Source organism: Salvia splendens, chromosome 11, assembly GCF_004379255.2.
Source record: "Salvia splendens isolate huo1 chromosome 11, SspV2, whole genome shotgun sequence".
Taxonomy (NCBI): Eukaryota; Viridiplantae; Streptophyta; class Magnoliopsida; order Lamiales; family Lamiaceae; genus Salvia; species Salvia splendens.
Window position 1 is genome coordinate 8934668 of NC_056042.1, and position 15583 is coordinate 8950250.

The 15583-nt window shown below is 40.1% G+C and overlaps 1 long non-coding RNA gene across 2 annotated transcripts; it reads left to right on the forward strand.

Annotated features, from left to right (window-relative positions):
• Positions 1-12524: 12524 nt before the first annotated feature.
• Positions 12525-15211, forward strand: LOC121753909. Of its 2 annotated transcripts, XR_006040521.1 has the most exons (6): positions 12525-12665; positions 12758-12880; positions 13351-13926; positions 14031-14256; positions 14367-14806; positions 14943-15211. It is a non-coding gene; the product is annotated as an uncharacterized LOC121753909 (long non-coding RNA). The 2 variants fall into 2 exon arrangements; XR_006040520.1 differs by having other exon boundaries at positions 12758-13926.
• The last annotated feature ends 372 nt before the right edge of the window (positions 15212-15583 follow it).

Consider the following 15583-nt stretch of genomic DNA (forward strand, 5'->3'; position numbering starts at 1 on the left):
AGTTTTCCTATAGTACGCGGCCCTGACTGGAATCACTCCTTTGAGGTGATGTGTGAGACTAGTAACTATGCTGTGGGAGCAGTACTAAGTCAGAAAATCCAGGGGGAGAGTTATGTTGTCTTCTACGCGTCAAACACATTGGGACAGGCACAAAGGAACTATAATGTGATCGAAAAAGAAATGCTATCAGTAGTCTTTGCATTTGGGAAGTTCAGACAGTGCCTACTTGGTTTCAAAGTGATAGTGTATATAAACCATGCGGCCATCCAACACCTATCGGCAAAGAAGAAATCAAATCCGCATTTGATCAGATGGTTACTCCTTCTACAGGAGTTTGAGTGGGAAGCAGTTTATCGAAAAAGGTGTGAAAACAGAGAAGCCATTCCAGACAATTTCCCTGGGAGGCACCTGCATCTGATCAAATCAAAGTCTGAGAGACAACAGATCTGCCAGGAAGGGAGAATTGATCAAAGCAAACAGAGAAGCTGGGAGCAACTTGCACCTAAAAGGGCAAAGTTCGCAGAAAGAACCGATGGTCTGGAGGAAAGCAAGTTACCTGGAAGGAATGGAATGGAGGCATCTGAGGTGGGAGGCTTCCCACTACTCATGCCTAAATCTCGCCAGTAAGCAGGTAAGAAGGAATGGTCGGGTACTTGTCGATAGTCTGCTTGGTTAAACAACAATGTCTAAATCTCTTAATCTGACCAAGTGATACTTCAAGGGAACCCGGTCAAATCCTTTCTAGTGTAAATAGATTTTCTTAGATAATCAATAATCGGACGGAAGGAAGTAAACTAATCAAGTGGAATTAATTGGGTTTTCATCCACTTGATCAGTGCAGTTTGATTTTTAATCAGTGTGCAATGATTGAGTTGACAAAGGCAGGTGATGACAAGACGAGTGCAGTAATTAGAAAGGTGTCAGGCGGCGCTAACTGTCGCAATGAAGGGACGTCTTGGAGAGAAAGAGGAAGCGTATAGGAGAAGCTTTGCCACCTGGCACTCTAAAAGGTGCGCCTGCACGTGAAAAGTTGCACAAGTCCGAGCAAACGCAGAGATCTCAAATGGGCAGGAATCTCAACAGTCGGGGTTGCAATATAAAAAGGGGGGTCCTCCGGATCTCACTTTCCATCAACTACCTTAAGAACCTTTGTGCTATCCTCATCTAATTCTCTCCAAATTCAAATCACCAGCAAACATAATCAGAAAGAAATGCAGGGCAATCAACTCGAGACTTCCAATACTTCCTCATTTTCTTCAGGAGCCGGCATCAACAGTGATAATCAGTGGTCCTTGCTACCACCGGGTCCACCAACCACCAGAACCCCATTATTGCCTCCTAGATTCATCGGCCCTCTCCAATATGTGGACCCGGCAGACATAAGGCGTGTGGACTCCGTACTCAGAAGTTTTACCGCCAGTGCTGATCCTGTGGAGATTTACACCGCCCTAAAAGCTCTCCTAAGAATTTCTCGGTCTAAGGACCAACAGAAGGGATGCCTCTTCCCAGTGATCTCCTTCTACGACGAAAGGAGGCAGAATTTAACCCTTCTTGGACTATAGAGGAAGACTCCATCCCGAGAAGGACGCGCCACCAGACAATGAACCAGCTGCTTCCTGAAGCCGAGGGTTCAAGGCAGCAAGCGGATGAGGAGAAAGCCAAGGGATCAGAGCAGTCATTGAAGCAAGCAAGATTGTGGAGAGCAACCAGGTGAGAGCAGAGGAAGGGAGCAAGTGGAAGGGAGAAAGAGGAAGGGGGAAGAAAGTATCCTTCCTCCCCCTAATACGGGCCACCATACCAACCAAGGTATGAGACTTACTAACGCTGCCAGCATGCTTCTCCCCCCCCCCCCCGGAAGGAGAAAAAGAATAAAAAAACCAAGGAGGCGGAACCCCGATAAACGCGAACACCTTAGAGACGATAAGTAAAGCGCGCAACATTCCTCTGATTCAACAATCTAGAAGGCAGTAGTATCACCCTTAACCCTGTTTCTTTGTGTAAATTGTGTTTTTGACTCCTTTCTCACACTTAGTCCTGTGTCTGGACTAAGTGTGAGAAGTTTATGGAAGTTGTTTTCTCTTTTGCCTAAGTGTTATGTTTTTTTTTCTATATTAGCATGTGTTGATTGTTGGCACTGTCTCACACTTAGCCCAGTATCTGGTCTAAGTGTGAGAAGTTTCCCTTGTTTGTTGTTGTGCCGTCGCCTGCGCCTAACCCTTCTTTCCACTACATCCGGTCCCTCGAGGACGAGTTCATATGCAGTGGGGAGGGGGGACGGGTTAGTTATAGAAGAATCATACATGCTAAAGTTTTTCGAGAAAAATACAAAATTTTAGAAAAAATAGGCAGTATGCATGAAATTGGATAAGTGGAAGACTTGATTACTTTTTGGGAGAGTTAGAAAAAGGATTCAGTATGCTCACATGTAAAACTTGATTGCAAAAACTTGATCAATTTGAACGACGCAAGTATGACGGAAGCGCTCAATTTTTAAACCAACTGTGAAGCCTCTCTATCTGTGAGTTATAAGCCAAAAGTAGAACACTTTCTACTATTATTACAAAAGAAAAATATACGAGAGGCTGAATTTTAATATTGAGATGAAAATTGCACAAGTAGTAAGGACTAAAGGCACTAGGACTTAGCCTTTTGAGCCGTTTTCTTCCTTCGTTCCACAACCCCGCCTCATTAATCAAGGCACCCCTTAGTTAACCACTTTGAACCCAAACACCCTTACCCATTCTTTGAAGCCTTAAGACCAAATTCAAAGTTTCATATCACATGAGGAAAGAGGGTCAAAGAAATGAAGTTTGTCAAGGGAAACAAAAGGGGATAACAATAGAATGGTTTGAGAAAAAGAAAGGGCAGGAAATAGTTGTAACCTGACCCAGAAAATCAAAAGTAAAAAATAGTAAGCCGAAAGTTATAAGGCTAAAGGAGGAGCATCAAGAAGAGGAAGAAATAAATATCCCAAATCTGATCCAGCTATTTTTAGTCAAATCTTTGGCTTTTTGACTCATGTGATTTTTCTTTTTAAATTTAAAATTTTAATTTTGAACTTAGAACCCCCCTAGGACCCTACCCTAATATGTTACTACCCTTGAGCCCCGTTACAACCCAAAACAAAGACCTTAAGGAACTATCTTGTGCAGTCCGATTCAAAGTATTATATTTTTGGCAACACCGAGTGAACAGTCCTAACATCTCTGGTGAGAAATGAGTGATTGAGTGAATCCAACAGTGGTTTTCAAAATTGACCAATCTTGACAAGCTGACACTTTGATCAAGCAAAAGCGAAAGAGAATGAACACAAGCTACTGGCAAATGGATTGACCTCGACCTCGGGTATGATTGTCGGAAAATTATTCGGTCTAATGCATACATGTGAATACGTTTTTTTTATTTTATCTTAAAGTCTTGTTTTTCTTTTCGTACTTGTGAAATAAGTAAACCATGCCTGAAATTTGCCTTATCTTTTCTTTTTCTTTATACTTGAGGACAAGTATGTTTTAAGTATGAGCAGTTTGATAAGGCTCATTTCATGCATCGGTTTAAGGGTAAAATATATGCTACTTTATCGGTTTATCGCGCAAAACAAGTGTTAAAATCTGCAGAAATGCCACTTGACCAAGGCAGCAAGGCCGAACTGATCAAACAAGTACAAAAGGTGAAAGAGGACCAAGAGTCGGGGGAGTTGATCAAGGGGGAGTAATCAAGCAGTTAAGAAGGGGACCACTGGCTTCTGGAAGAAGGCACGAGAGGGAATGAGCTGGAATTGGCGTACCATTTTGTTAGCAAGGACGACGTTCTAGAAGGGGACATGTGCTGGAATATGAGAAGCAAGGACGGAGCTGAGTCACGAATCTGTTACCAAAAAGCATCGTCATTCTAGAAGAATAGCACGTAGCAATCAATGAGTCGCTCACTCTTAGAATAAGCGAATATTCCCTGACAAGATCGTTATTCAGCTGGGATTCGAATCGAGCTTATAAATAGATGATGTTCCACCACAAGAAAGAAGAGACTTTACTTTCCGTCTAGTTTAGCTTAGTTTAGTTAACTAGTGTAGTTCGTCTCCCTAGCTTAGTTTAGATCAGTTCTCTAGTTTAGTTTAGATAGCTTAGTTAAAAGGGCGACCGAAGGGAGCGCTGCAGAATACTCATTTCTGTCTACGTTATCTTAAGTTTCCCGCTGAGATTCTTCTCAGTTTTTACCGCTTTCTTAGTTTCCGAAGTGTTAGCTTAGTTTAATTTCACGTTGTACTCAGTTTTTAGTTTAATCGAAGTTATTTTTCGTTTACATCCTCGCATTTACCTTTCCGTTGTTACCTGCAATTCACTTGACCCAGTAGTTAAATTCCATTGATCAAGCTAGCTAGTTTAATTCTGCCAAGATTAAAAACAATAGTTAAAAACTCCCAAGTTAAAGCGTGGCAGCAACCAACCCCCCCTGTTCACTACTCACACACTCGACACACCAACTTCTCTGTGGGATCGACCCCGAACTTACCGCTTTACTGTTAAAGTTGTGCAAATTGGGAGTTATAAATATTTTCTTGCATGAGTCGGTTTGAGGATTGATTTGATTAAGTGGCAACGACAATTTGCTAACTGATCCAACCGGTTCGGTTATCTTCCATATAACTTTATCCAATTCCAATCCGTCGATCTCGAGCTCACCAATTACCTTGAGAGAATGAAACTTGTTTTTCTTGATTGCAGAGAATGATAGGAGAGAAAACAAAACTCATTTGAAGTGTATAAAATAGAGGGAGGGTGGTTAAAGACGTGGGAGAGATTTAGGGGTGATGAGAGAAACGGTTTTAATCGTGGGTTGAGGGGAGGAGAATTCGAATTCTTTTTTTTTTGGATTAATTTGAATTTGTTTGGTTTTTATTTGCAGATCACGGAGGAGGAAAGTCTCATCACGGAGGAGGAAAATCTCTGCAGAATTTTTAATTAAAATTTGAATTAATGCAGCTTGGTGACCAAGTCAACAGGTCGAAATTAATTAGATTAGTTTAATACATGGTTCCTTGTATTTTATTTAAATTGTTCAGCGCACAATTTATTTGTAACAGACTGAATTTTTGTATTATTTATTCAATTTATCGGATCCAACAAGGAATTGAGTCCAATAAATATTACTCACGGAAAGGAATTATTGAAATTCGCATTGTGATTTACTTCACAATTTCTAGCTCTCGTAACAAATTATCAATTATTCAAAATCCTTTAATTTCACCCCACATTAACTATTCAAAGCATCCACATCACATTTTCAACAAAGTTGACTCAGTCAAAATTCCAACTCAAAATTAGGCCACGAAAAGTATCCAACAACAATTCCACTCGACAATTAATCCACGGACTTCGCAACATTAAAAGCATTAAATGCAAGTATTTTAGGGTTCGAAAATTAGAGTTCAAAAGGTGGGGCGTTACAAAGTTAGTATTCAGAGATTTTGAAGATTTGTATCCCATGTAACTTGTTATGTTTGTAGCTATAAATTAATATTGAAGTGGCGAGTACTTTGCTACTTATGTTTATAAAAATACTGTGAGTTTCCATTCTAAAACCAATTGGTGAGAGGGGCCTACAAGACTTATATAATGATTCGAGTCTTCTATTTACATCGATATGAGATATTGTTATTTTTATTTTCAATTATCAACTCTTGACTTAATTAAATAAAAATTAAATGAGTAAAGAATTTAAGATAATAAATAAGAATCCTAAAATAACACTATCTTTTTTTATCAATATCCTTTGTTTCCCAATGAGCCACCAGGCCCACCACCATTGTTGTAAGTGAACCAAACACGTAGTTAAAATTTTGGCACCAATTACTATCATCAACGACTTCAAAACGCGGACATTTGATAACTTTGGGGGTTTTGCATTTATAGAAGAGATGAAGCCCGTCATTTATAAGTTTTCTGGCCCATAATCTAATTCCGAATCTATATTTTCGACCCAAATCTGTACATAAACTAGAACTTTAGGAAAATCACAAAAATCATGAATGGAAGTGAAAAAGTAAAGGCAAATGGGCTGGAAATAAAACTTTACAATGTTTGAAGAAAATTCTCTATCATTAGAGAACATATGAACTGGTAGTGAATATGTAAAAATACTTGTATCGTTTTAATTTCCATCACACACCTAACCAAACTAAAGCTTAAATATATCCTGCTGTCTCATGCGTACTAAATGATTGTTGTGTTAAATTTAATTTTTTTTTATGCCATATATAGATAGTATTGTGTGTTTAGTTCTGAATGAACTTCAATAGTTTATTACATCATTTCATGTGCTTATTATACCATTCAATTAGGCTATCACTTCATTTTGTTCTCATAGCTGGTATTTCGGGACTTTCACAGCGCCGACGGGAGTGCCTTGACGTCTTTGTCCGCCGACTCCTGCCGAGAATGAATGAAGGCAAGAACGATCACGGCGCTGGTGTACGTGGAGTCGATTCACAGCAGTGGCCACAGCGCCAGTGGTAGACATTGCAGAGAGAAAGGAGAGAAAGAACGGTACGCGATGGAGAAACCGCTCATACGTACCAAAATGAAGTAATAATCCTACTAGATTGAAGTAAAACATATTGGAATGAACTAATATATTCTGGAATAAAGTTAAATCCTCCTAATATGTTATGACTTATTTTCTTTGGGGTAAAGTAAAATACGATTGTGATGAATGTGGAAATAATTTATACATCTGCGCATCTCATCCATAAAAAATTTGGTGTCTAGTTCGTAGTTCTGCAATAAGGAGTGAATCTGCATATAATGAGACTCCTGAATATCATATTGGATTTATATATGTGAATAGTTTATATGCGGGCATAGTGTGCTTGCACATCAGTTCCTAAATGGGTTTGAATCCCCTGTTGTGCATTCAACCACAACAGGGGATGCTGTTACACACAATTATTTTATATAAAAAATAAAAATATTTTAATTTTATAATTTATAAATATAATATTAGTGTATGTAACAACATTTCATGCTATGACTGAATGCATAGTAGGGGATCCAAATCTGTTTGTACATACTAGTATAGTACTATAGTCTAGAGTAAAGGTCCTTTTTGGTCCTAAATATATGGCGATGTTTTTATTTTGGTCCAAAACATTATCTTTTGAATTATTCGGTCCCTCACATTTGAAATCGGATCACATTTAGTCCGAAATGGACGGAACTGTTAAAATTTAACGGTCAACAAAAACTGTGACGACGGAGGCGATCACAATGCCGACAATCGCTCCAGGGAGAGCTTCTTCTTCTTCGGATTAGCGTTTCCGCACGAATTGAGAGGCTCACCGGAGAGCGAATTGTTGAGGAAGGAGGATTTAGGGTTTTTCGAAAGGGAATTAGGGATTGAGTCGATTAGGTTATTGCTGGAAACATCGAATTGAACTAGGGCGGGAAGATCTAGGGCGGGGATCGGGCCAGAGAAACAGTTTTTATGCAAATAGAGAGTTCCTAACCGGGTCAAATTGGCGAAACCCGGCAAAATTGGGCCAGATAAGTTGTTCTCCGCTAGATTGAGCCGCACCAGCGAGGTGAAGGAGAAGAGGGTTTGGGGAAGCTCGCTGGTGAAGAAATTGTGTTGCAGGTAGAGATTGCGCAGGGAGGTGAAGAGGTCAGGCGGGAGTGGGTCGGAGAGGGCGTTGTAGCGGAGGCTGAGAGTCTGCATGTTGGAGAAGGATTTGGGGGGGAGCTCGCCGGAGAGGCCCATTCCGGGTAAGTGGAGCTCGACGAGGGATGAGTTGTCGGGGGAACAGTTGACGCCGGGCCAGGCGCAGGGGGTGGGGCTGGAGAGGTTCCAGAGGAGGACGCGGCCGCCCACGGCGGCGCGGTCGGAGGCAATGTTAAATTTTAACAGTTCCGTCCATTTCGGACTAAATGTGATCCGATTTCAAATGTGAGGGACCGAATAATTCAAAAGATAATGTTTTGGACCAAAATCAAAAAATCGTCATATGTTTAGGACCAAAAAGGACCTTTACTCTATAGTCTATATACTCTCCGGCATATTGGGAACTGCACTTCGACCCAATTAGGTTGTCTTGCAATCCCACTTGCTTTGCACGATGAAAAATCTTTGAGAATAATTATACGATGGTGGTGAATTTTATGGATGAAGGAGGAAATGTAACGTTTGGGTCTTTGGGACAAACATAGTAGTGAACGCAAGTGCATATGATATATAGCATTAACAATGAACGACTCCTACTTACAAAGCAGAGGGTTACATAAATCAACTGTAATACACTAGAAAAAGAGAGAGATTATAAGAATATACAAGCATGAGACTTCATATTCTATGAGATCTTAATAAATTTGATAGATGCTACTCACACTAACAACAATGTTGGTTGAAAAGTGATTAACTGCGATACAAAGATACACTAACCGGGCGTAATACGACCCAATGCAGAACGAAGAAACTAAACGGAAATAAACTGAATTGAAATAACAAATTAGAAACTATAAACCGTAGATATAATTTGTAAGCCGAGTCAAGGAGTCATCTTTCGCAAGACGAGATACGCCACGGTAGTGCTCTCGGTTTGGCGTGTCGTCCCCAAAGATAAAACGGCTTCGTCTTGTTCGTTGCAGCACCGCAGACGCAACATGCTACGGCGAACTAGATGATGGCGAGGGCAGAGCTTCGACGGGAAGACAATGCAGAGAGAGTGAAAGAGCTATGCAAATGACATGCTTGTGTTGTGTGTTCCAAAACATATGAAATGCATAGAGTGACTGCCTATTTATAGGCCAAGTCCACCCGCAGGGGCATTGATGGAGTCAACAGCCATCATGTGTGTCATGATGGCTTGACTGTAACCGCCGGCGGTTACTGACTGGTGCACTAGCCAGTGGGAGCTGAAGAGACACGACGCACCTGGACATGCTACACGACGGGATACACCTTGGACCGTCGGGGTCCTTTTGTCTCCCATTATGCGTCGGGGTCCAGCGGGGACCTTTTGTCTCCCCGTTGTGAGTCGGGGTCCAGCAGGGACCCGCTGTGCGTCGGGGTCCAGCGGGAACCTTTTGTCTCCCGTTGTGCGTCGGGGTCCAGCGGGACCATGACGTGGACTAGGACCCATCGGGGATAGCGTGGAGTTTGGGTTGGTCTAAAAAGAACAAGCGGGGCACGAACCACGCTCAACGACTAGCTCCAAAGAACAGCTCAAAGACCACCTAAAGACCAATTACCAAGGACCAAGGACCAAGGACCAAGGCACACGGGGCACGGGGCACGGGACACGCGTGTGCGCGCGTGTGGGCTCTGTCACCCGTCTTATTCCACGATAATTATTACACACAATAATTCATCTGATTAAATACTTCATCAAAGAAGTTTATCATCCCCGATGTGGGATAATTAACACTTAGTTAATTTCAACCTCATCCGTTCTCACGTTTTGTGTCAATTTCAGGCCTTGGACACCACTTTGGATTCATAAGTGTATTGTTTGAAGCGGCCCCACTTCACACTTACATAGGTGATTCCTCGTTAAGTATCTTGCCATACTCGGTCTCTTTGAGAACTTCATCTCAACGAGATCCTTTAGGGATCATTAAAAGTTATAAACTTAACCTCACCACTAGGCAAATTTTTCAACACTCTATTGCTCTCTAGGGAATAGATATAGATGATTATTTCACACGAACTCTCATAGCTTAGTTTTCCCATTGAACCAAGTTCTTGGGATCTCCAGTCATCATGGTTGGGTTACCATTATGACAGTTCTTTAGTTTGTGGATTTCAAACTCATTCCCTTTAGCAATTTATTCATTTGATCACGATTTAACCCTTTGGTTAGCGGATCCGCTAGATTATCCAATGACTTCACGTAGTCAATTGTAATCACCCAGGTTGTGATCAAATGTCTCACGATATTATGTCGTCGACAAATCTGTCGATACTTACCATTGTACAAGCCACTGTTTGCCCTCCAAATAGCGGCTTGGCTATCACGGTGAATTAACACTGGAGGCACGGGCTTTGACCAACATGGAATATCTTCAAGGAAGTTTTTAAGCCATTCGGCTTTTTCCGCGGCTTTATCTAAAGCTATGAATTCAGATTCCATATTGGATCGGGCTATACATGTCTGTTTCATGGATTTCCATGAGACAGCACCACCTCCAATAGTAAAGACATATCCACTTGTTGAAAGTGAGTCTTTGTTCTCGGATATCCAATTTACATCGCAGTACCCTTCAAGTACCGGGGGTATCTCGAAAAGTGTAGCCCATGATTTTGAGTCTACTTGAGATATCTCAAAACTCTTACAAGAGCTTTCCAATGCTCTTTGCTTGGATTGCTCGTATAACGGCTCAACTTGTTCACGGCGCAAGCAATATCAGGTCGAGTGCAATTAGTAAGATAAATAATGCATCCAATGACCCGTGCATAATCTTCTTGTGCAACGGGCTCACCCATGTTCTTGCTCAAGTGAACATTGAGCTCTGTAGGCGTCTTAGCCGGAATGCAATCATAGGCGTTGAACCTCTTTAATACTTTCTCAACATAATGAGATTGTGTTAATGTGATTCCTTCGGATGTTCTTAGAATTTTCATTCCAAGAATTACATCGGCTAGACCCATACCCTTCATGTCGAAGTTTCTCTTCAACATGGCTTTTGTGTCGTTAATCACTTGGGTGTTACTACCCATGATTAACATATCATCAACGTAGAGACACACAAAAACGTATCCGTTATCAGTGTTCTTAATGTAGACACATTTGTCACATTCGTTGATTTTAAATCCATTTGATAACATCACGTTATCAAATTTCAAGTGCCACTGCAATGGCGCTTGTTTCAATCCATAGAGGGATTTAACCAGCTTGCATACATTTTTCTCTTGTCCAGGTACTACAAAACCTTCAGGTTGTTCTATATAGATTTCATCTTCAAGGTCACCATTTAGAAACGCAGTCTTAACATCCATTTGATGAATCTCAAGATTGTGCACAGCAGCAATCGCGAGAATCACTCGAATTGATGTAATCCTCGTTACAGGTGAGTAGGTATCGAAGATATCGTACCCTTCCTTTTGTTTAAAGCCTTTGACTACCAGTCGAGCTTTATACTTATCCACTGTTCCATCGGCCTTAAACATTCTTTTAAGGACCCATTTGCATCCTAAAGGTTTAGCACTTTCAGGTAGATCAACCAACACCCACGTGTGGTTTAGCAAAATTGAATCAATTTCGCTTTGAACAGCTTCTTTCCAATGCAACCCGTCTGAGCCTGCAAAGGCTACTTTTATCGATATTGGTTCTTCATCCAACATAAATGAAATATAGTCAGGACCAAATGTCTTTGGTGTTCTGACCCTGCTACCACGTCTTAGTACCGCATCATTTGGATCATGCCTTGTTCGCTTGCGTGATTCAGGCTCTTCATCCACTGATTTAGAACTAGTGGCTTTATCCTCAATTCTCGTCTCAGAATTGGGTGCAATATTTTCCTTGTCTTTGCGAGGAAATATATTTTCAAGAAATACAACATTTCTTGACTCGATTATTGTTCCCACGGTCACAGTCGGTATTTCAGACTTGTGGACAACGAATCGATATGCACTACTATTAAGTGCATACCCAATAAAGATACAATCAACCGTTTTAGGACCGATTGTAACTGCTTTGGGCGGAGGAACCATTACCTTAGCCAAACACCCCCACACTTTGAGGTATTTGTAGGATGACTTTCTTCCCTTCCACAGCTCATAAGGAGTAACGTCCTTACCTTTGCGTGGGATTTTGTTTAGGATGTAGTTGGCTGTCAAAACAGCTTCCCCCCACATGTTCTGGGGCATCCCCGGACTGATTAGTAACGCATTCATCATCTCTTTGAGAGTTCGATTCTTGCGTTCTGCAACCCCATTAGATTATGGTGAATATGGTGCAGTCGTTTGGTGAATTATACCACTTGCGTTCCATAATTCCTCAAACGGGGCTACATATTCACCCCCTCTATCACTTCGAATCATTTTGATTTTACATCCAAGTTGATTCTCGACTTCATTCTTATAATTTTTGAACGCTTCTATTGCTTCGTCTTTACTTCTTAAAAGATAGACATAACAATATCGTGTGCAATCATCTATGAATGTGATAAAGTATTTTTTATACCACTTCTAGTTTGCACGAATTTTCAATCACATACAACAATGTGAATTTTCAAAGGGTTTCATGTTTCGTTCGATATAATGAAACGATAATCTAGTCATTTTCGCCTCAAGACAAATTTCACATTTGTTTTGGGTATTGACTTATTTCGTATTTAGGGCTGGTTTGATATCATTCAATAACCCAGAAAAGAGCCTCATTTCTTAATTATTCCAATGTTTGATACTCATTTGATTTTTCTCAAAGCCCATTAAACTACACCCAGCCCGCAAAAAGCCCGATGAACTATAGTACTCCTCACCCGTTAACTTTTCCAAAAGAAATGGGGAAATTATATTCTAACTTCATGGTATTTGCCAGAAAAAAAACATATTTTCAAAAAAACCCCTAGTCTTCTAACGGTATATTCTTCTCCTCCCCCACTGCTTCTGGTTCGAAAAATTGAAGCTCTTGTTTTGGATGAAAGCTACAAAAGACACTGGACAAGCAACACGAGGTTGGATTCTGTCTCAATTCATCTTTGTTGGTGGTCAATTTTTACACGAGAGATTTGATGCGAAGCTTCTTGTCCTACTTTTTGTTTAGCAGATTTACACCATAGCACACAGATCTGAGGGGAAATAAATTTCAATGCTAATTTTCAAGGACAGAGCTAGAAGTTGGAAGAAGTTTCTTTCTTCTTGGCCTTCTGCAACTTTCTAGGTTCCATAGGTAAAAGCTTCACTTATTGACAATTCTTACAATTCTTCACTAGTTTACAATTGTTGTTGGCTGATATGTTGTTTTTGAAATCTTGTTGTCCAAATTCAAACTTCTATAAACACCAGATTCAAAATAATAGAGTGACTTTCAAACTTCTATCTCCAGAAGAGAGTTATGTCCTTCAATTGTTTCGAATTTTTTTTCTCATTTTTTTTACAAACTTCTGCAATTGTTTTTTCCAAATTCAAACTTCTGCAATTGTTTTTTTTGTTTGTTTCTCTTTTTTTAGGCATAGGAATTTTCTCAAAATGGAATTGGGGATTGGAATGTTGTTCTGTAATCATGAAATCAAGTAGCTGTTGTGGTTGGTTTTGGTATTAGGAAATTTGATTGCTTTTTGTTTATGTTCTGGTTATGCTTGACAACCTTACATGATGTACCATCTTTCCCGAATATGAATGTTTCTTCCATTTTTGCAGCTGAGTTTGGAATATCGGTCATCTGAAAAGAATTTTAGTTACTTAGAATGAGTACACATGTCCTGTCGAACGAGGAATTATTTTTGCTAATTCAGGACATCATTCGCACACACCAACAACAAACCTCTGTCATTCTCCATGAGTTTTTCCAACTGAACAATGTTGGTAGGTGGTCGAGAGCAAACAATCCACGATGTTTATTTCATCATTTAGCCCGCATCCCCACCCAAGTGAGGCGTTTAAATAGATTAGTAGGTGTCTCTGGCCGATCTTGCTTAGATAATCTGCGTATGGATCGTAATTGTTTTGGGAGGCTTTGTATACTTTTTAGAGAACGAGCTAGGTTGGTCGACGGAGCATTTGTTAAAGTGGAAGAACAAGTAGCAATTTTCTTATGTGTATTAGCACACCATAAAAAAACAGGATAGTTAGCTTTGAATTTTTGCGCTCCAAGCATACGGTTTCACACTATGTACATGTAGTCCTCAACGCCCTAATAAAACTTCATGCTCTGTTTGTTGTGAAGCCTACTCCAGTACCAGATGATTATGTCGACATAGGTGGAAATGGTTTGAGGTACATACAATTAGGTTTTTTTCTTGAGCGAAGAATATTCTTTCACATACCCACCTTTAGAATAGCATTAGTCCTTACTATGTGTTGTTTTGTTTGTCTTATAGGGTTGTTTGGGTGCTTTAGATGGCACCTATATCACTGTGCGAGTAGACATGGCTGACAAACCAAGATATCGAACTAGGAAGGGGCATATAGCGACAAACACTCTGGCTGCATGCACTAGAGACATGCGTTTTACATATGTGTTGCCTGGGTGGGAAGGGTCGGCTAGTGATGCACGAGTCCTACGGGACGCCGTGACACGCGAATTTGGACTTAAAGTGCCTAGAGGTATCACTTCTAATTAGTTCAAAATATTTCTAGATTTCACTTGTGTTTATTACATATTTCTCCCTATGCAAGGGTATACATTCTACTGACCATTTGAAATTTACTCGTAGGTCACTATTATCTATGTGACAATGGATATGCAAATAGTGAAGGATTTTTAACACCTTATAAAGGAGTTAGATACCACCTAAAAGAATGGGGTCCAAACACTTAGAGGCACAAGAATCCTCGTGAAATATTTACCATGCGGCATACCAGTGCGAGAAATGTTATTGAAAGGGCATTTGCGGTACTTAAAATGCGCTGGAGCATTCTCCGTAGCCCATCATTCTACCCGATAAAAATACAAATCAGGTTGATTATGGCTTGTTTTCTGTTACATAATTACATTCGAGGTGAGATGATTGTAGATCCAATTGAGGAGTTAGTGGATAATAATGTAGACGACATTGGATTGCAAGAAGATCATGACAATTCAGTGTATGTAGATGTTATTGAACCAACGCCTCAATGGAATGACCTACGGGATCAAATGGTTGCTGATATGTGGGTGCGTAGGGCATATATTTGAAGTGTTGATAAGCACATTCCCTGTTTTTTACATGCACAATATATACACATTTGTTGCTCATCTCAATCTTTCAATCACTTCGTGGCTAATATATTGTATACCCTATTTGATACAGGATGAAGTCCCACGAAGTTCATGATGACGATGATGCCCCACAGTGCATGAGCATGGTTCTTGTTTTGCTTGGTGTTATCCTTGGAAAGATGTTGTAGACTTTGCATTTTGCCTTTTGTATTTTAGTTTCTCCTAACTTATGTACCTAAGTGATGTTAATCCACATACATTAGACCTATTGTTGACTGAATCAGGAGCTTGTTTATTATATTTATAGTACTATTAGTTTTGTTGTCATATATAAGAATATAATGGTCATCTTGGCTTGAATTATCAGCTATGCAGCCCTTTGCATTTTGCCTTTTGGATGCTTTGTTTCTCCTTATGTACCTAAGTGATGTTGATCCACATACATTACACCTATTGTTGACTGATTTAGCAGCTTGATTTATCATATTTATATATCTATTAGTTTTGTTGTCACTTAGAAGACTACAATTGTCACTTTCGCTTGAATGATCAGCCTTTTGCTCACTCATGACTTGTCATTTCTTAGCACATGGAACTAATATGAGTATTGACTATGTGGTGTCTTTTTCTTGAAATTGTGAAGCCTTATCAAGTTAAAGACTACTCTACGAATACATCCAAAGTTAGACAAGTTGTATTTCAAAAAAATTGCATTGATTCGTCAAGTCGGTC